Genomic DNA, 20,764 nt, shown 5'->3' with positions numbered 1-20,764 from the left:
CTCCCTCATTACTGACCCTCTGACAGTGCGGCACTCCCTCAGTCCTGACCCTCTGACAGTGCTGCACTCCCTCAGTACTGACCCTCTGACAGTGCAGCACTCCCTCAGTACTGACCCTCTGACAGTGCGGCACTCCCTCAGTACTGACCCTCTGACAGTGCAGCATTCCCTCAGTACTGACCCTCTGACAGTGCAGCACTCCCTCAATACTGACCCTCTGACAGTGCGGCACTCACTCAGTACTGACCCTCTGACAGCGCAGCACTCCCTCAGTACTGACCCTCTGACAGTGCGGCACTCCCTCAGTACTGACCCTCTGACAGTGCAGCACTCCCTCAGTACTGACTCTCTGACAGTGCGGCACTCCCTCAGTACTGACACTCTGACAGTGCAGCACTCCCTCAGTACTGACCCTCTGACAGTGCAGCACTCCCTCAGTACTGACCCTCTGACAGTGCGAAGCTCCCTCAGTACTGACCCTCTGACAGTGCGGCACTCCCTCAGTACTGACACTCTGACAATGCGGGGCTCCCTCAGTACTGACCCTCTGACAGTGCAGCACTCCCTCAGTACTGACCCTCTGACAGTGCAGCACTCCCTCAGTACTGACCTTCTGACAGTGCAGCACTCCCTCAGTACTGACCCTCTGACAGTGCAGCACTCCCTCAGTACTGACCCTCTGACAGTGCGGCACTCCCTCAGTACTGACCCTCTGACAGTGCAGCACTCCCTCAGTACTGACCCTCTGACAGTGCGGCACTCCCTCAGTACTGACCCTCTGACAGTGCGGGGCTCCCTCAGTACTGACCCTCTGACAGTGCGGGGCTCCCTCAGTACTGACCCTCTGACAGTGCAGCACTCCCTCAGTGCTGACCCTCTGACAGTGCGGCACTCCCTCAGTACTGACCCTCTGACAGTGCGGCACTCCCTCAGTACTGACCCTCTGACAGTGCAGCACTCCCTCAGTACTGACCCTCTGACAGTGCAGCACTCCCTCAGTACTGACCCTCTGACAGTGCGGCACTCCCTTAGTACTGACCCTCTGACAGTGCAGCACTCCCTCAGTACTGACCCTCTGACAGTGCAGCCGTCCCTCAGTACTGGACCCTCTGACAGTGCGGCACTCCCCTCAGTACTGGCCCTCTGACAGTGCGGCACTCCCTCAGTACTGACCCTCTGACAGTGCGGCACTCCCTCAGAATTGACCCTCTGACAGTGCAGCACTCCCTCAGTACTGACCCTCTGACAGTGCGGCACTGTCTCAGCACTGACCCTCTGACAGTGCGGCACTCCCTCAGTACTGACCCTCTGACAGTGCGGCACTCCCTCAGTACTGACCCTCTGACAGTGCAGCACTCCCTCAGTACTGGCCCTCTGACAGTTCAGCACTCCCTCAGTACTAACCCTCTGACAGTGCAGCACTCCCTCAGTACTGACTCTGACAGTGCGGCACTCCCTCAGTACTGACCCTCTGACAGTGCAGCATTCCCTCAGTACTGACCCTCTGACAGTGCAGCACTCCCTCAGTACTGACTCTGACAGTGCGGCACTCCCTCAGTACTGACCCTCTGACAGTGCGGCACTCCCTCAGTACTGACCCTCTGACAGTGCAGCACTCCCTCAGTACTGACCCTCTGACAGTGCAGCACTCCCTCAGTACTGACCCTCTGACAGTGCAGCACTCCCTCAGTACTGACCCTCTGACAGTGCAGCACTCCCTCAGTACTGACCCTCTGACAGTGCGGCACTCCCTCAGTACTGACCCTCTGACAGTGCAGCACTCCCTCAGTACTGACCCTCTGACAGTGCGGCACTCCCTCAGTACTGACCCTCTGACAGTGCGGGGCTCCCTCAGTACTGACCCTCTGACAGTGCGGGGCTCCCTCAGTACTGACCCTCTGACAGTGCAGCACTCCCTCAGTGCTGACCCTCTGACAGTGCGGCACTCCCTCAGTACTGACCCTCTGACAGTGCGGCACTCCCTCAGTACTGACCCTCTGACAGTGCAGCACTCCCTCAGTACTGACCCTCTGACAGTGCAGCACTCCCTCAGTACTGACCCTCTGACAGTGCGGCACTCCCTTAGTACTGACCCTCTGACAGTGCAGCACTCCCTCAGTACTGACCCTCTGACAGTGCAGCCGTCCCTCAGTACTGACCCTCTGACAGTGCGGCACTCCCTCAGTACTGGCCCTCTGACAGTGCGGCACTCCCTCAGTACTGACCCTCTGACAGTGCGGCACTCCCTCAGAATTGACCCTCTGACAGTGCAGCACTCCCTCAGTACTGACCCTCTGACAGTGCGGCACTGTCTCAGCACTGACCCTCTGACAGTGCGGCACTCCCTCAGTACTGACCCTCTGACAGTGCGGCACTCCCTCAGTACTGACCCTCTGACAGTGCAGCACTCCCTCAGTACTGGCCCTCTGACAGTTCAGCACTCCCTCAGTACTAACCCTCTGACAGTGCAGCACTCCCTCAGTACTGACTCTGACAGTGCGGCACTCCCTCAGTACTGACCCTCTGACAGTGCAGCATTCCCTCAGTACTGACCCTCTGACAGTGCAGCACTCCCTCAGTACTGACCCTCTGACAGTGCAGCACTCCCTCAGTCCTGACCCTCTGACAGTGCTGCACTCCCTCAGTACTGACCCTCTGACAGTGCGGGGCTCCCTCAGTACTGACCCTCTGACAGTGCTGTACTCCCTCAGTCCTGACCCTCTGACAGTGCAGCACTCCCTCAGTACTAACCCTCTGACAGTGCAGCACTCCCTCAGTACTGACTCTGACAGTGCGGCACTCCCTCTGTTCTGACCCTCTGACAGTGCAGCACTCCCTCAGTACTGACCCTCTGACAGTGCGGCACTCCCTCAGTCCTGACCCTCTGACAGTGCTGCACTCCCTCAGTACTGACCCTCTGACAGTGCAGCACTCTCTCAGTACTGACCCTCTGATAGTGCAGCACTCCCTCAGTACTGACCCTCTGACAGTGCGGCACTCCCTCAGTACTGACCCTCTGACAGTGCAGCATTCCCTCAGTACTGACCCTCTGACAGTGCAGCACTCCCTCAATACTGACCCTCTGACAGTGCGGCACTCCCTCAGTACTGACCCTCTGACAGCGCAGCACTCCCTCAGTACTGACCCTCTGACAGTGCGGCACTCCCTCAGTACTGACCCTCTGACAGTGCGGCACTCCCTCAGTACTGACCCTCTGACAGCGCAGCACTCCCTCAGTACTGACCCTCTGACAGTGCGGCACTCCCTCAGTACTGACCCTCTGACACTGCGGCACTCCCTCAGTACTGACCCTCTGACAGTGCGGCACTCCCTCAGTACTGACCCTCTGACAGTGCGGCACCCCCTCAATACTAACCCTGAACAGAGGCTTGTTTAACATGTGCCACAGAGACAATGTTAGATGTAATTATTACAGACATTATAACAGGTCACTGACTTCCATTCAAAGTAATCGGGCAGAGTCAACATGGTTTTGTGAAAGGAAAATCATGTTTTAACAATTTACTGAAGTTCTTTGAAGGAACGTGCGTTGTGGATAGAGGGGAACTGGTAGATGTACTGTACTTGGATTTCCAGAAGACATTTGATAAGGTGCCAAATCAAATGCAATTTTGGAAACTATAAGCACCCGGGAAAGGGGGTAACGTATTGGTATGGATTGAAGATCGGCTAGCTGACAGGGAACGGAGAGTAGGCATAATTGGCCTATTTTCTGGTTGTGAGGATGCAACGATTGGTGTGTCACAGGGATCGGTGCCGAATTCGCAACTTTTTACAATTTTATCAATGACTTGGATGACGGGACTGAAGGTACAGTTGTTAAATTAGCTGAAGAAACAAAGTTGTGCGAAAGTAAATTGGGAAGAGGACATTAGGAGGTTGCAAAGGGACACAGAGAGGTTCAGTGACCGGGAAAAGATCTGGAAAATGGAGTTTAATGTGGGAAACTGTCCATTTTGGCATGAAGATTAAAAATACACTGATTGTCTAAATGGTGGAAGATTACAGAACTCGAGGTACACAGAGATCTGGGGGTCCCAGTGTATGAATCACAAATGGCTGGAGTACAGGGGCAGCGAGTCATTGGGAACGTCAACAATGTTATTGTTTATTGGGAGGGGAATTGAATATAAAAGTCAGGAGGATGTGATTCAGTTGTCCAGGATATTGGAGAGGGCACATCTGGAGTAGTACATAGAACATAGAACATTACAGCGCAGTACAGGCCCTTCGGCCCTCGATGTTGCTCCGACCTGTGAAACCCCTGTAAAGTCGCTCTACACTATTCCCTTATCGTCCATATGCCTATCGAATTACCATATAAATGCCCTTAGTGTTGGCGAGTCCACTACTGTTGCAGGTAGGGCATTCCACGCCCTTACTACTCTCTGAGTAAAGAACCTACCTCTGACATCTGTCCTCTATCTATCTCCCCTCAATTTAAAGCTACGTCCCCTCGTGCTGGACATCACCATCCGAGGAAAAAGGCTCTCACTGTCCACCCTATCTAATCCTCTGATCATCTTGTATGCCTCAATTAAGTCACCTCTTAACCTTCTTCTCTCTAACGAAAACAGCCTCAAGTCCTTCAGCCTTTCCTCATAAGATCTTCCCTCCATACCAGGCAACATTCTGGTAAATCTCCTCTGTACCCTCTCCAACGCTTCCACATCCTTCCTATAATGTGGCGACCAGAATTGCACGCAATGCTCCAAATGCGGCCGCACCTGAGTTTTGTACAAGTACAACATGACCTCATGACTCTGAAACTCAATCCCTCTACCAATAAAAGCTAACACACCATAGGCCTTCTTCACAACCCTATCAACCTGGGTGGCAACTTTCAGGGATCTATGTCCATGGACACCGAGGTCCCTCTGCTCATCCACACTACCAAGAATCTTACCATTAGCCCAGTACTCTGTCTTCCTGTTATTCCTTCCAAAATGAATCACCTCATACTTTTCTGCATTAAACTCCATTTGCCACCTATCAGCCCAACTCTGCAGCTTATCTATGTCCCTCTGTAACTTGTAACATCCTTCTGCACTGTCCACAACTCCACCGACTTTAGTGTCATCTGCAAATTTACTCACCCATCCTTCTACGCCCTCCTCCAGGTCATTTATAAAAATGACAAACAGCAGTGGCCCCAAAACAGATCCTTGTGGTACACCACTAGTAACTGGACACCAGTCAGAACATTTCCCATCAACCACCACCCTCTGTCTTCTATCAGCTAGCCAATTTCTGATCCAAACTGCTAAATCACCCTGAATCCCCAGCCTCGGTATTTTCTGCAATAGCCTACCGTGGGGAACCTTATCAAACGCTTTACTGAAATCCATATACACCACATCAACTGCTTTATCCTCATCCACCTGTTTGGTCACCTTCTCGAAGAACCCAATAAGATTTGTGAGGCACGACCTACCCTTCATAAAACCGTGTTGACTATCTCTAATCAAATTATTCCTTTCCAAATGATTATAAATCTTATCTCAGATAAACCTTTCCAAGACTTTTCCCACAACAGAAGTAAGGCTCACTGGTCTATAGTTACCGGGGTTATCTCTACTCCCCTTCTTGAACAAGGGGACAACATTTGCTATCCTCCAGTCTTCTGGCACTATTCCTGTAGACAAAGATGACATAAAGATCAAAGCCAAAGGCTCAGCAATCTCCTCCCTCGCTTCCCAGAGAATCCTAGGATAAATCCCATCTGGCCCAGGGGACTTATCTATTTTCACTCTTTCCTGAATTGCTAACACCTCCTCCTTATGAACCTCAAGCCCTTCTAGTCTAGTAGCCTGTATCTCAGTATTCTCCTCGACAACATTGTCTTTTTCCTGTGTGAATACTGACGAAAAATATTCATTTAGCACCTCTCCTATCTCCTCGGACTCCACGCACAACTTCCCACTACTGTCCTTGACTGGCCCTACTCTTACCTTAGTCATTCTTTTATTCCTGACGTATCTATAGAAAGCTTTAGGGTTATCCTTGATCCTACCTGCCAAAGACTTCTCATGTCCCCTCCTGGCTCTTCTTAGCTCTCTCTTTAGAGCCTTCCTAGCTAACTTGTAACTCTCGAGCGCCCTAACTGAACCTTCACGTCTCATCTTTACATAAGCCTCCTTCTTCCTCTTGACAAGTGATTCAACCGCTTTAGTAAACTACGGTTCCCTCGCTCGACCACTTCCTCCCTGCCTAACAGGTACATACTTATCAAGGACACGCAGTAGCTGTTCCTTGAACAAGCTCCACATTTCCATTGTGCCCATTCCCTGCAGTTTCCTTCCCCATCCTATGCATCCTAAGTCTTGCCTCATCGCATCATAATTGCCTTTCCCCCAGATATGACTCTTGCCCTGTGGTATATACCTATCCCTTTCCATCGCTAAAGTAAACGTAATCAAATTGTGGTCACTATCAAGAAAGTGCTCACCTACCTCCAAATCTAACACCTGTCCTGGTTCATTACCCAGTACCAAATCCAATACGGCCTCGCCCCTTGTTGGCCTATCTACATACTGCGTCAGGAAACCCTCCTGCACACATTGGACAAAAACGGATCCATCTAAAGTACTCGATCTATAGTGTTTCCAGTCAATATTTGGAAAGTTAAAGTCCCCCATAACAACTACCCTGTAACTTTCGCTCCTATCCAGAATCACCTTTGCAATCCTTTCCTCTACATCTCTGCAACTTTTCGGAGGCCTATAGAAAAGCCCCAACAGGGTGACCTCTCCTTTCCTGTTTCTAAACTCAGCCCATACTACCTCAGTATTCGAGTCCTCATCAAACGTCCTTTCTGCCGCCGTAATACTGTCCTTGACTAACAATGCCACCCCTCCCCCTCTCTTACCGCCTTCCCTGAACTTACTGAAATATCTAAACCCCGGCACCTGCAACAACCATTCCTCGCCCTGCTCTATCCATGTCTCCGAAATGGCCACAACATCGAAGTCCCAGGTACCAACCCATGCCGCAGGCTCACCGACCTTATTCCGGATGCTCCTGGCATTGATGTAGACGCACTTTAGACCATCTTCCTTCCTGCCGGTACACTCCTGCAACTTTGAAACCTTACTCATGACCTCACTACTCTCAACCTCCTGTATACTGGAGCTACAATTCAGGTTCCCAATCCCCTGCTGAACTAGTTTAAACCCTCCCGAAGAGCATTAGCAAACAAAGGCTGGAGTGGTCCTAAAGGAAGAGTGCTAAATTGGGGAAAGGCCGAGTATAACAAAATTCGGCAGGAGCTCGGGAATGTGGATTGGGAGCAGCTGTTTAAGGGTAAATCCACATTTGAAATGTGGGAGTCTTTTAAGGAAAGGTTGATTAGAGTGCAGGACAGACATGTTCCTGTGAAAATGAGGGATAGAAATGGCAAGATTAGGGAACCATGGATGACGGGTGGAATTGTGAGACTAGCTAAAATGAAAAAGGAAGCATACATAGGATCGAGGCAACTCAAAACTGATGAAGCTTTGGAGGAATATCGGGAAAGTAGGACAAATCTCAAACGCGCAATAAAGAGGGCTAAAAGGGGTCATGAAATATCTTTGGCTAACAGGGTTAAGGAAAATCCCAAAGCCTTTTATTCGTATATAAGGAGCAAGAGGGTAACTAGGGAAAGGATTGGCCCACTCAAAGACAAAAGAAGGAATTTATGCGTGGAGTCAGAGGAAATGGGTGAGATTCTTAATGAGTACTTTGCATCGGTATTCACAAAGGAGAGGGACAAGACGGATGTTGAGGCTAGGGATGGATGTTTAAATACTCTAGGTCAAGTTGGCATAAGGAAGGGGGAAGTATTGGGTATTCTAAAAGACATTAAGATGGACAAGTCTCCAGGTCCGGATGGGATCTATCCCAGGTTACTGAGGGAAGCAAGGGACGAAATAGCTGGGGCCTTAACAGATATCTTTGCAGCATCCTTGAGCACGGGTGAGGTCCCGGAGGACTGGAGAATTGCTAATGTTGTCCCTTTGTTTAAGAAGGGTAGCAGGGATATAGACCTGTGAGCTTGACGTCAGTGATAGGCAAACTGTTGGAGAAGATACTGAGGGATAGGATCTATTCACATTTGGCAGAAAATAGACTTATCAGTGATAGGCAGCATGGTTTTGTATAGGGAAGGTCATGCCTTACAAACCTAATAGAATTCTTTGAGGAAGTGACAAAGTTAATTGATGAAGGAAGGGCTGTAGATGTCAAATACATGGACTTCAGTAAAGTTTCCCATGGCAGGTTGATGGAAAAGTGAAGTTGTATGGGGTTCAGGGTGTACTAGCTAGATGGATAAAGAATTGGCTGGGCAATAGGAGACAGAGAGTAGTGGTGGAAGGGAGTGTCTCACAATGGAGAAGGGTGACTAGTGGTCCACAGGGATCTGTGCTCGGACCACTGTTGTTTGTGATATACATAAATGATCTAGAGGAAGGTACAGGTGGTCTGATGAGCAAGTTTGCAGATGATACTAAGATTGGTGGAGTTGCAGATAGCGAGGAGGACTGTCAGAGAATACAACAAAATATAGATAGATTGGAGAGTTGGGCAGAGAAATGGCAGATGGAGTTCAATCCAGGCAAATGCGAGGTGATGCATTTTGAAAGATCTAATTCAAGAGCGGACTATATGGTCAATGGTAGAGTCCTGGGGAAAATTGATGTACAGAGAGATCTGGGAGTTCAGGTCCATTGTACCCTGAAGGTGGCAACGCAGGTGGATAGAGTGGTCAAGAAGGCATACAGCATGCTTGCCTTCATCGGACGGGGTATTGAGTACAAGAGTTGGCAGGTCATGTTACAGTTGTATAGGACTTTGGTTAGGCCACATTTGGAATACTGCGTGCAGTTCTGGTCGCCACATTACCAGAAGGATGTGGATGCTTTGGAGAGGGTGCAGAGGAGGTTCACCAGGATGTTGCCTGGTATGGAGGGTGCTAGCTATGAAGAAAGGTTGAGTAGATTAGGATTGTTTTCATTGGAAAGACGGAGGTTGAGGGGAGACCCGATTGAGGTCTACAAAATTATGAGAGGTATGGACAGGGTGGATAGCAACAAGCTTTTTTCCAAGAGTGGGGGTGTCAATTACAAGGGGTCACGATTTCAAGGTGAGGGGGAAAGTTTAAGGGAGATGTACGTGGGAAGTTTTTTATGCAGAGGGTGGTGGGTGCCTGGAACGCTTTGCCAGCAGAGGTGGTAGAGGCGGGCACGATAGCATCATTTAAGATGCATCTGGACAGATATATGAACGGGGAACAGAGAGAAGTAGATCCTTGGAAAATAGGAGACAGGTTTAGATAAAGGATCTGGATCAGCACAGGCTGGGAGGGCTGAAGGGCCTGTTCCTGTGTTGTAATTTTCTTTGTTCATTGTTCTCCCTATTCCTCGTCTCGCTAGCACGTGGCACGGGTAACAACCCAGAGATAATAACTCTGTTGTCCTGGATCTAAGTTTCCACCCTAGCTCCCTGAATTCCTGCCTTACATCCCTATCCCTTTTCCTACCTATGTTGTAGGTACCTATGTGGACCACGACTTGGGGCTGCTCGCCCTCCCCCTTAAGGATCCCGAAAACATGATCCGAGACATCATGGACCCTGGCACCTGGGAGGCAACACACCAACCACGAGTCTCTCTCGTTCCCACAGAATCTCTTATCTATCCCCCTAACTATGGTCTCCAATGATTAATGTTCTTCTCCTCTCCCCCCTTCCCTTCTGAGCAACAGGGACAGACTCTGAGCCAGAGACCTGTACCCCGTGGCTTACCCCTGCTAAGTCCCCCCCCCCCCCACCAGTATCGAAAGCGGTATACCTGTTACTAAGGGGAACGACCACAGGGGATCCCTGTACTGACTGCTTACCCCCAGCCCCTCTCACCGTCACCCATCTATCTTTATTCTTTGGCGTAACTACCTCCCTGAAGCTTCTATCTATGACCACCTCTGCCGCCCGAATGATCCGAAGTTCATCCAGCTCCAGCTCCAGTTCCCTAACGCAGTTTTTGAGGAGCTGGAGATGGGTGCACTTCCCACAGATGAAATCAGCAGGGACACTGACGGCGTCCCTCACCTCAAACATTCTGCAGGAGAGGCATTGTACTGCCTTCCCTGACATCCCCTCTCGATAAAACAAGAAAAAGAAAGAAAGAGCTTACCTGTTATTCACAGTGTGAACAGAATGCGTCTCCTTATTGAAGGGAAGATGTCAATGTGTTGGAATAGTTTCAGAGACGGGACTAACACCTCATCAGGCAGTGGAGTCAGAAACATTGAATATTATTAATTCAGCATGGGACAGATTCTTGATTAACGAAGGGTGGGGGGGGTAAAAGGGTATCGGGGTTGGCAGGATGTAGGGTCAAGGTTAAGATCAGATTGGTCATCCCCTTACTGACTCGAGGGGCCGAGTGGCCTACTCCTGATTCTAGTTGGCCTGTTTGAGGGTCCCCAACTCTTCAGTACGCCCCGGTGTCCCAAGACCTCGGTGGACAGATGATGACGTCTTCCCAAAGTTATGGCTGGATTTTCCCGGGACTCTAGATTGGGGTTTTCCTGCTCTAACTTGCCTGAATGCCGTTGGTTGTTGCCATGGTCACTGCTCCCTTCTGCCTTGGCCCAGTTTAGCCCAGTCAAGTCAAACTTGAGATTCAGTTTCCCGATTGGCACCAATGATGTAAACAAAGACATCAGCAGAGAACACTGTCACATCGCTCACATCTTTCACAACAGGTACTTCCCCAACAACAGTGACTTCCTGGAGCTGAGAGAGAATCGCGTGTGAATCATGGTAAATCAAATCCGGGTAGCTCATCTAAACTCACCACATCCTTAAACTCAACACCATCAACTTATATTCTACATTCTACTGACTCTCTGACAGTGCGGCATTCCCTCAGTACTGACCCTCTGACAGTGCAGCACTCCCTCAGTACTGACCCTCTGACAGGGCAGCACTCCCTCAGTACTGACCCTCTGACAGTGCGGCACTGCCTCAGTACTGACCCTCTGACAGTGCGGCACTCCCTCAGTACTGACCCTCTGACAGTGCGGCACTCCCTCAGTACTGACCCTCTGACAGTGCAGCGCTCCCTCAGTACTGACCCTCTGACAGTGCGGCACTCCCTCAGTACTGACCCTCTGACAGTGCGGCACTCCCTCAGTACTGACCCTCTGACAGTGCGGCACTCCCTTAGTACTGACCCTCTGACAGTGCGGCACTCCCTCAGTACTGACCCTCTGACAGTGCGGCACTCCCTCAGTACTGACCATCTGACAGTGCAGCACTCCCTCAGTACTGACCTTCTGACAGTGCAGCTCTCCCTCAGTACGGACCCTCTGACAGTGCAGCGCTCTCTCAGTACCGACCCTCTGACAGTGCAGCACTCCCTCAGTACTGACCCTCTGACAGTGCAGCACTCCCTCAGTACTGACCCTCTGACAGTACGGCACTCCCTCAGTACTGACCCTCTGACAGTGCGGGGCTCCCTCAGTACTGACCCTCTGACAGTACGGCACTCCCTCAGTACTGACACTCTGACAGTGCGGCACTCCCTCAGTACTGACACTCTGACAGTGCGGCACTCCCTCAGTACTGACTCTCTGACAGTGCAGCACTCCCTCAGTACTGACCCTCTGAAGTGCAGCACTCCCTCAGTACTGACCCTCTGACAGTGCAGCACTCCCTCAGTACTGACCCTCTGACAGTGCAGCACTCCCTCAGTACTGACCCTCTGACAGTGCGGCACTCCCTCAGTACTGACCCTCTGACAGTGCAGCACTCCCTCAGTACTGACCCTCTGACAGTGCGGCACTCCCTCAGTACTGACCCTCTGACAGTGCAGCACTCCCTCAGTACTGACCCTCTGACAGTGCAGCACTCCCTCAGTACTGACCCTCTGACAGTGCAGCGCTCCCTCAGTACTGACCCTCTGACAGTGCGGCACTCTCTCAGTACTGACCCTCTGACAGTGCAGCACTCCCTCAGTACTGACCCTCTGACAGTGCAGCACTCCCTCAGTACTGACCCTCTGACAGTGCAGCACTCCCTCAGTACTGATCCTCTGACAGTGCAGCACTCCCTCAGTACTGGCCCTCTGACAGTGCAGCACTCCCTCAGTACTGACCCTCTGACAGTGCGGCACTCCCTCAGTACTGACCCTCTGACAGTGCGGCACTCCCTCAGTACTGACCCTCTGAAAGTGCAGCACTCCCTCAGTACTGACCCACTGACAGTGCAGCACTCCCTCAGTATGGACCCTCTGACAGTGCGGCGCTCCCTCAGTACTGACCCTCTGACAGTGCAGCACTCCCTCAGTACTGGCCCTCTGACAGTGCAGCACTCCCCCAGTACTGACCCTCTGACAGTGCAGCACTCACTCAGTACTGATGGAATGCCGCACTGTCTGAGGGTCAGTACTGAGGGAGCCCCGCACTGTCAGAGGGTCAGTACTGAGGTAGTGCTGCACTGTCAGAGGGTCAGTACTGAGGGAGTGCCGCACTGTCAGAGGGTCAGTACTGAGGGAGTGCCACACTGTCAGAGGGTCAGTACTGAGGGAGTGCCGCACTGTCAGAGGGTCAGTACTGAGGGAGTGCCGCACTGTCAGAGGGTCAGTACTGATGGAATGCCGCACTGTCTGAGGGTCAGTACTGAGGGAGCCCCGCACTGTCAGAGGGTCAGTACTGAGGTAGTGCTGCACTGTCAGAGGGTCAGTACTGAGGGAGTGCCGCACTGTCAGAGGGTCAGTACTGAGGGAGTGCTGCACTGTCAGAGGGTCAGTACTGAGGGAGCCCCGCACTGTCAGAGGGTCAGTACTGAGGGAGTGCCGCACTGTCAGAGGGTCAGTACTGAGGGAGTGCCGCACTGTCAGAGGGTCAGTACTGAGGGAGTGCTGCACTGTCAGAGGGTCAGTACTGAGGGAGTGCTGCACTGTCAGAGGGTCAGTACTGAGGGAGTGCTGCACTGTCAGGTGGTCAGTACTGAGGGAGTGCTGCACTGTCAGAGGGTCAGTACTGAGGGAGTGCTGCACTGTCAGAGGGTCAGTACTGAGGGAGTGCCGCACTGTCAGAGGGTCAGTACTGAGGGAGTGCTGCACTGTCAGAGGGTCAGTACTGAGGGAGCGCCGCACTGTCAGAGGGTCAGTACTGAGGGAGCGCCGCACTGTCAGAGCGTCAGTACTGAGGGAGTGCTGCACTGTCAGAGGGTCAGTACTGAGGGAGTGCCGCACTGTCAGAGGGTCAGTACTGAGGGAGTGCTGCACTGTCAGAGGGTCAGTACTGAGGGAGTGCCGCACTGTCAGAGGGTCAGTACTGAGGGAGTGCTGCACTGTCAGAGGGTCAGTACTGAGGGAGTGCCGCACTGTCAGAGGGTCAGTACTGAGGGTGTGCTGCACTGTCAGAGGGTCAGTACTGAGGGAGTGCCGCACTGTCAGAGGGTCAGTACTGAGGGAGTGCCGCACTGTCAGAGGGTCAGTACTGAGGGAGCGGTGCACTGTCAGAGGGTCAGTACTGAGGGAGTGCCGCACTGTCAGAGGGTCAGTACTGAGGGAGCGGTGCACTGTCAGAGGGTCAGTACTGAGGGAGTGCCGCACTGTCAGAGGGTCAGTACTGAGGGAGTGCCGCACTGTCAGAGGGTCAGTACTGAGGGAGTGCTGCACTGTCAGAGGGTCAGTACTGAGGGAGTGCTGCACTGTCAGAGGGTCAGTACTGAGGGAATGCCGCACTGTCAGATGATGAGTTAGAATGTCGAATGTAACTTGATTCTGTTTCGATAAATGTTTAATGGTGTCGTGAGTTAATGTGTTAAACCCATGGGTGGCACCAAGGTTGGTGGAGTGGCAGATAGTGTTGAGGATTGTCAGAGGATACAGCAGGACATAGATAGGTTGGAGACTTGGGCAGAGAAATGGGAAATGGAGTTTTATCCGGACAAATATGAGATAATGATTCTGCCCATAATACTCCAGATGTGCCCTCCCCAATGTCCTGGACAACTGAATCACATCCTCCTGACTTTTATATTCAATTCCCCTCCAAATAAACAATAACATTGTTAACGTTCTCAATGACTCGCTGCCCCTGTACTCCAGCTGTTTGTGATTCATGCACTGGGACACCTAGATCCCTCTGTACCTCCGAGCTCTCGAATCTCCCGCCATTTAGACAAACAGTGTATTTTTAATCTTCATGCCAAAATGGACAGTTTCCCACATTAAACTCCATTTTCCAGATCTTTTCCCACTCACTGTACCTCTATGTGTCCCGTTGTAACCTCCTAATGTCCCTTTCCCAATTTGCTTTCCCACCATCCACCGGTTCCCCGAGATCCACAACGCACGTTCCTTCAGAGAACTCCAATAAAACTCGATTTCCCTTTCACAAAACCATGTTGACTCTGCCCGATTACCTTGAATTGATATCAGTGTCCTGTTAAACTCACTGGTCTGTCAATTCCTGATTTCTGTGACACCTTTTTGAATGAATGGGTTACATCTGTGATTATCCAGGCCACTGAAACGTTCCCGGATCTCGTGGATTTTGGAAAATTGAAACCAGTGCAACAACCATCTCACCAGCCACTTTTGAAAAAATCCTGCGATAAATCCAACAGGACCCGTGGGTTTGTCATCTCGCAGATCCAACAATTTATCCATTCCTATTTTTCTGGTGTTTGTAATGTTCCGGAGTTCTTCCCGCTCTTCCATTCCCAATGATTTCTGAGTTACTTGTATCCACTGTAGTGAAGACTGAGGGAAAATATCTGTTCAATCCATCTGTCAGCTCCTTATTTTCCATCTTCAATTCCCCAGACTCACTTTCTATAGTACCAAATCTCACTTTGTTTGATGGGGACAGAGTAGAGGGAGCTTTACTCTGTATCTAACCCCGTGCTGTACCTGTCCTGGGAGTGTTTGATGGGGACAGTGTAGAGGGAGCTTTACTCTGTATCTAACCCCGTGCTGTACCTGTCCTGGGAGTGTTTGATGGGGACAGTGTAGAGGGAGCTTTACTCTGTATCTAACCCCGTGCTGTACCTGTCCTGGGAGTGTTTGATGGGGACAGTGTAGAGGGAGCTTTACTCTGTATCTAACCCCGTGCTGTACCTGTCCTGGGAGTGTTTGATGGGGACAGTGTAGAGGGAGCTTTACTCTGTATCTAACCCCGTGCTGTACCTGTCCTGGGAGTGTTTGATGGGGACAGTGTAGAGGGAGCTTTACTCTGTATCTAACCCCGTGCTGTACCTGTCCTGGGAGTGTTTGATGGGGACAGTGTAGAGGGAGCTTTACTCTGTATCTAACCCCGTGCTGTACCTGTCCTGGGAGTGTTTGATGGGGACAGTGTAGAGGGAGCTTTACTCTGTATCTAACCCCGTGCTGTACCTGTCCTGGGAGTGTTTGATGGGGACAGTGTAGAGGAAGCTTTACTCTGTATCTAACCCCGTGCTGTACCTGTCCTGGGAGTGTTTGATGGGGACAGTGTAGAGGGAGCTTTACTCTGTATCTAACCCCGTGCTGTACCTGTCCTGGGAGTGTTTGATGGGGGCAGTGTAGAGGGAGCTTTACTGTGTATCTAACCCCGTGCTGTACCTGTCCTGGGAGTGTTTGATGGGGACAGTGTAGAGGGATCTTTACTCTGTATATAACCCCGTTCTGTACCTGTCCTGGGAGTGTTTGATGGGAACAGTGTAGAGGGAGCTTTACTCTGTATCTAACCCCGTGCTGTACCTGTCCTGGGAGTGTTTGATGGGGACAGTGTAGAGGGAGCTTTACTCTGTATCTAACTCCGTGCTGTACCTGTCCTGGGAGTGTTTGATGGGGACAGTGTAGAGGGAGCTTTACTCTGTATCTAACCCCGTGCTGTACCTGTCCTGGGAGTGTTTGATGGGGACAGTGTGGAGGGAGCTTTACTCTGTATCTAACCCCGTGCTGTACCTGTCCTGGGAGTGTTTGATGGGGCAGTGTAGAGGGAGCTTTACTCTGTATCTAACCCCGTGCTGTACCTGTCCTGGGAGTGTTTGATGGGGACAGTGGAGAGGAGCTTTACTCTGTATCTAACCCCGTGCTGTACCTGTCCTGGGAGTGTTTGATGGGGACAGTGTAGAGGGAGCTTTACTCTGTATCTAACCCCGTGCTGTACCTGTCCTGGGAGTGTTTGATGGGGACAGTGTAGAGGGAGCTTTACTCTGTATCTAACCCCGTGCTGTACCTGTCCTGGGAATGTTTGCTCTGATATTGTGTGTAACGTGTTGGATTTTCACACACAAATGAGTTTGTGTTGCAATGGAATGTTGTTACTGTGGTTGGTTTTCAGTGTTGGGTTTTTCCGCTCGAGGGAGTAGCTATTCCTGCTTTTCTGAAGAACTGGTTTTACTGCCGTTAATGGGAAGTTTCCATTCCATCGAACACGTGATTTATTCCGAATCAGGCCATGTTTCCCCGGAAGTAGACAGCCTGCTCGGAACACGTCTCTCTTCCATCTCCTGCCAGGCGGTTTATCTTCTGCCTCCGCACAAGGGGCGACCATTCATCCCATCGACCCCATGCCAGCCCTTTGAGAGATTGATCCCCTTAATCTCACATTCCTCCTCTGCCTCCTCCTCTCGGTATCTGTGTCAATGTTTCCCCTTCCTCTGTCTCCAATTCCCCCTTTCGAGTGTCCCGATCGAATCTGCTTCCTCATTCCTGTCAGACATCACATTCCCGATCACAACAGCTCGCTGTGTGAGAAAACAATTCTCCTGTCTGTCCCCCTCTCCTCTGGATCTTTTCCTCAATTCTCTTCGATCCGTGTCGCTCTGCTTCCCGAACCTTCCTGTTACTGGAATCACTTCCTCCTCGTTTGCTCTCCACAAGATCTCCCCCGTCGAACTGATTGTGAAAACCTCGGTTCAGTCTCCTCCTTCACCTCCTCCGCTCCCACGGGAGCATTTGCGGTGTCTCCCATCTCTCTCACACGCAAGCCCCAGCCAATAACCGCCCTATCAGCCAGCTCTCCATCAGCAAAGTGATGGAAGGAGCCATCAACAGGGCTATCAAGTGGCACTTACTCAGCACTAACCTGCTCACGGACTCTCAGTTTGGGTTCCGTCCAGGGTCACTCAGCTCCTGACCTCATTACAGCCTTGGCTCAAACATGGACAATAGAGCTGAATGCCAGAGGTGAGGTGAGAGTGACTGCCCTTTGACATCAAGGCAGCATTTGGCCGAGTTTGGCATCAAGGAGCCCGAGCTAAACTGGAGTCAATGGGAATCGGGGGAAACTCTCTGCTGGTTGGAGTCATACCCGGCACAAAGGGAGATGGTTGTGGTGGTTGGAGGTCAATCATCTCAACTCCAGGACATCACTGCAGGAGTTCCTCAGGGTCGTGTCCTCGGCCCCAACCATCTTCAGCTGCTTCATCAATGCCCTCCCTTCCATCAGAAGGTCAGAAGTGGGGATGTTTGGGGATGGCTGCACAATGTTCAGCACCATTCCCGACCCCTCAGATAATGAAGCCGTCCCTGTCCAAATGCAGCGAGACCTGGGCAATATCCAGGCTTGGGGCTGGCAAGGGGCAAGTTACATTCACGCCACACAAGCCCCAGGCAATGACCATCTCCTACAAGAGAGGATCTAATCATCGGCCCTTGACATTCAATGGCATTCCCATCGCTGAATCCCCCACATCCTGGGGGTTACCATTGATCAGAAACTGAACTGGACCCAGCCACATTAATACTGTGGCTACCAGGGCAGGTCAGAGGCTGGGAATCCTGCGGAGAGTAACTCACCTCCTGACCCCCCCAAAGCCTTTCCACCATCTACAAGGCACAAGTCAGGAGTGAGATGGAATACTCTCCACTTGCCTGGATGAGAGCAGCTCCAACAACACTCAAGAAGCTTCACACCATCCAGGACAAAGCAGTCCCCGCTTGATTGCTCCCCTTCCACAAACATTCACTCCCTCCCCCACCGACGCACAGTGGCAGCCGTGTGTCCCATCTACAAGATGCACTGCAGGAACTCACCAAGGCTCCTCAGGCAGCACCTTCCAAACCCACGGCCACCTCCATCTAGAAGGACAAGGGCAGCAGATACCTGGGAACCCCCCCACCTGGAGGTTCCCCTCCAAGTCACTCCCCACCCTGACTGGGAAATATATCGGCCGTTCCTTCACTGTTGCCGGGGCAACATCCTGGAACCCCCTCCCTAACAGCACAGTGGGTGTACCTACCCCTCAGGGACAGCAGCGGCTCAAGAAGGCCGCTCACCCACCCTTTGAAAGGCAGCTAGTGATGGGCGATGACTAAACGTTGGACCAGCCATGTCCCATAAATGAATAAATAAAAATGGGGCCAGAACAGGGACCCGGGGCGGCACGGTAGCACAATGGTTAGCACTGCTGCCTCCAAGCGCCAGGGATCTGCGTACGATTACAGCCCTGGGTCACTGTCTGTGCGGAGTCTGCACGTCCTCCCCGTGTCTGCGTGGGTTTCCTCCGGGTGCTCCGGTTTCCTCCCACAGTCCAAAGATGTACAGGTTGGGTGGATTGGCCGTGTTAAATTATCCCTTAGTGTCCAAAGATGTGCAGGTTAGGGGGATTGGCCGTGTTAAATTGTCCCTTAGTGCCCAAAGATGTACAGGTTAGGTGGATTGGCCGTGTTAAATTGTCCCTTAGTGCCCAAAGATGTACAGGTTAGGTGGATTGGCCGTGTTAAATTGTCCCTTAGTGTCCAAAGATGTACAGGTTGGGTGGATTGGCCGTGTTAAATTGTCCCTTAGTGCCCAAAGATGTACAGGTTAGGTGGATTGGCCGTGTTAAATTGTCCCTTAGTGTCCAAAGATGTACAGGTTGGGTGGATTGGCCATGTTAAATTGTCCCTTAGTGCCCAAAGATGTACAGGTTACGTGGATTGGCCATATTAAATTGTCCCTTAGTGCCCAAAGATGTACAGGTTACGTGGATTGGCCGTGTTAAATTGTCCCTTAGTGTCCAAAGATGTACAGGTTAGGTGGATTGGCCGTGTTAAATTGTCCCTTAGTGTCCAAAGATGTACAGATTAGGTGGATTGGCCGTGTTAAATTGTCCCTTAGTGTCCAAAGATGTACAGGTTAGGAGGATTGGCCGTGTTAAATTGTCCCTTAGTGTCCAAAGATGTACAGATTAGGTGGATTGGCCGTGTTAAATTGTCCCTTAGTGTCCAAAGATGTACGGGTTAGGTGGATTGGCCGTGTTAAATTGTCCCTTAGTGTTCAAAGATGCGCAGGTTAGGTGGATTGGCTGTGTTAAATTGTCCCTTTGTGTCCAAAGATGTACAGGTTATTCCAGATATACAATATTCCAGGTGTGGTCTAACCTTGTACAGTTTTAGCAAGACTTCCCTATTATAGACTCCATTCCCTTTGGGAAAGAGGCCATTTGCCGTCCCTATGACCTATGAACTTTCACGCTTGCTTTTGGTGATTTATTCACGAGGACCCCCAGATCCCCCCATGATGCAGCTTTCTGTAATCTCTCTCCATTTCAATAATACTCAGCTTCTTTATTCTTCCTACCAAAGTGCACAGCGTCACATTTTTTGCACATTGTATTCCGGCGGCCATGTTTTTACCCACCCACCTAACCCGTCTCTATCCCTCTGCCGACACCGTGTCACCCTCACAACTCACCTTCCCGACACACTTTGTGTTATCCTCAAACTTGGCAATACTGTAGTACCTTTGCTTCCCTCGTCCAAGTCATTAATGTACATTGGGAATAAAGGTGGCCCCAGTACGGATCGCTGAGGCACCCCATTCGTTACACTCGGCCATCCTGAAAATGCCCCTCTTATCCCAACTCTCCGTCCTCTATTGGTCGGAGGGATGTTCGAGGTGATCGGGAGGCAGAGCCCGAGTTAGACAATGAGCCTCAGTCGCCGTCCGTGGGGCAGGTGAAGCTGGATGTCCAGCGCGACGCCCTGGGTGGGGGGGAACCAGACGGGTTGCTTGCTCTTACCTGTGGAGATGTCACGTGCCATAACCCTGCCCCACCCCTCATTCTTTGGAGCATCGAGCTTCCCCCGTGGGCAAACTGGTGAGTTTTCCTGGAGCGGGAATGTGTTGCGGACACAATGGCGGGTACGCCCTCCGCCCCACGCACATTTTCCTGAAAGCGCTGCTACGGATGTGGCAAATGGAACCATTTTGCCCACCGCTGTAGATCTGAACCGCAGCAGTCTGCGGCGACCACCAACCACATTGAAGCCGGACAACCTTCCAAGGTTTGGTGTAAGGAACTTGTTAGCTCCTTGCCTGCTCCTTGTTTCTCTTTTTAACCCTCATCCCTGCTACATTGCAGACTGAAAACTCCCCTGGTCTAATGTACTTGCCCAGGTCTCCCCTTGCTGCTCTGCGGCACAGCCCCGTGATGTCGCTTTGATGGACTTGGCAAGCAGCCACTGGCTGCCTCTGGAATTGTGAGCCTTTGTCTGTTCTCCTTTGGGATTGGTCGAGCTTGTCAGAGAGCTGCTGGAAAACTCTGTTAAAAACAGGCCAGCTCCATCTTGTTTCCCAGTTCGGCCCAGACCTGGAATGCAGCGCAGAGCAAGACTCAGCTTTCGGCCTGGGGATTTAAATGCCTCCAAGTCAGCCTGAGAAAGTGGCCTATGAGAGGAGCTGTGGGAAAGTGGACAAACCCATCCTGATTAAAAACTGTGAAGCCGGTGCTCCCAATCCTCTCTCCCTTGTTGGATTCCTCCTGAGGGTCCAGA

The sequence above is a fragment of the Scyliorhinus canicula genome, chromosome 6 (assembly GCF_902713615.1).
Source record: "Scyliorhinus canicula chromosome 6, sScyCan1.1, whole genome shotgun sequence".
Lineage (NCBI taxonomy): Eukaryota > Metazoa > Chordata > Chondrichthyes > Carcharhiniformes > Scyliorhinidae > Scyliorhinus > Scyliorhinus canicula.
Note: the sequence above shows the minus strand (reverse complement) of the source record.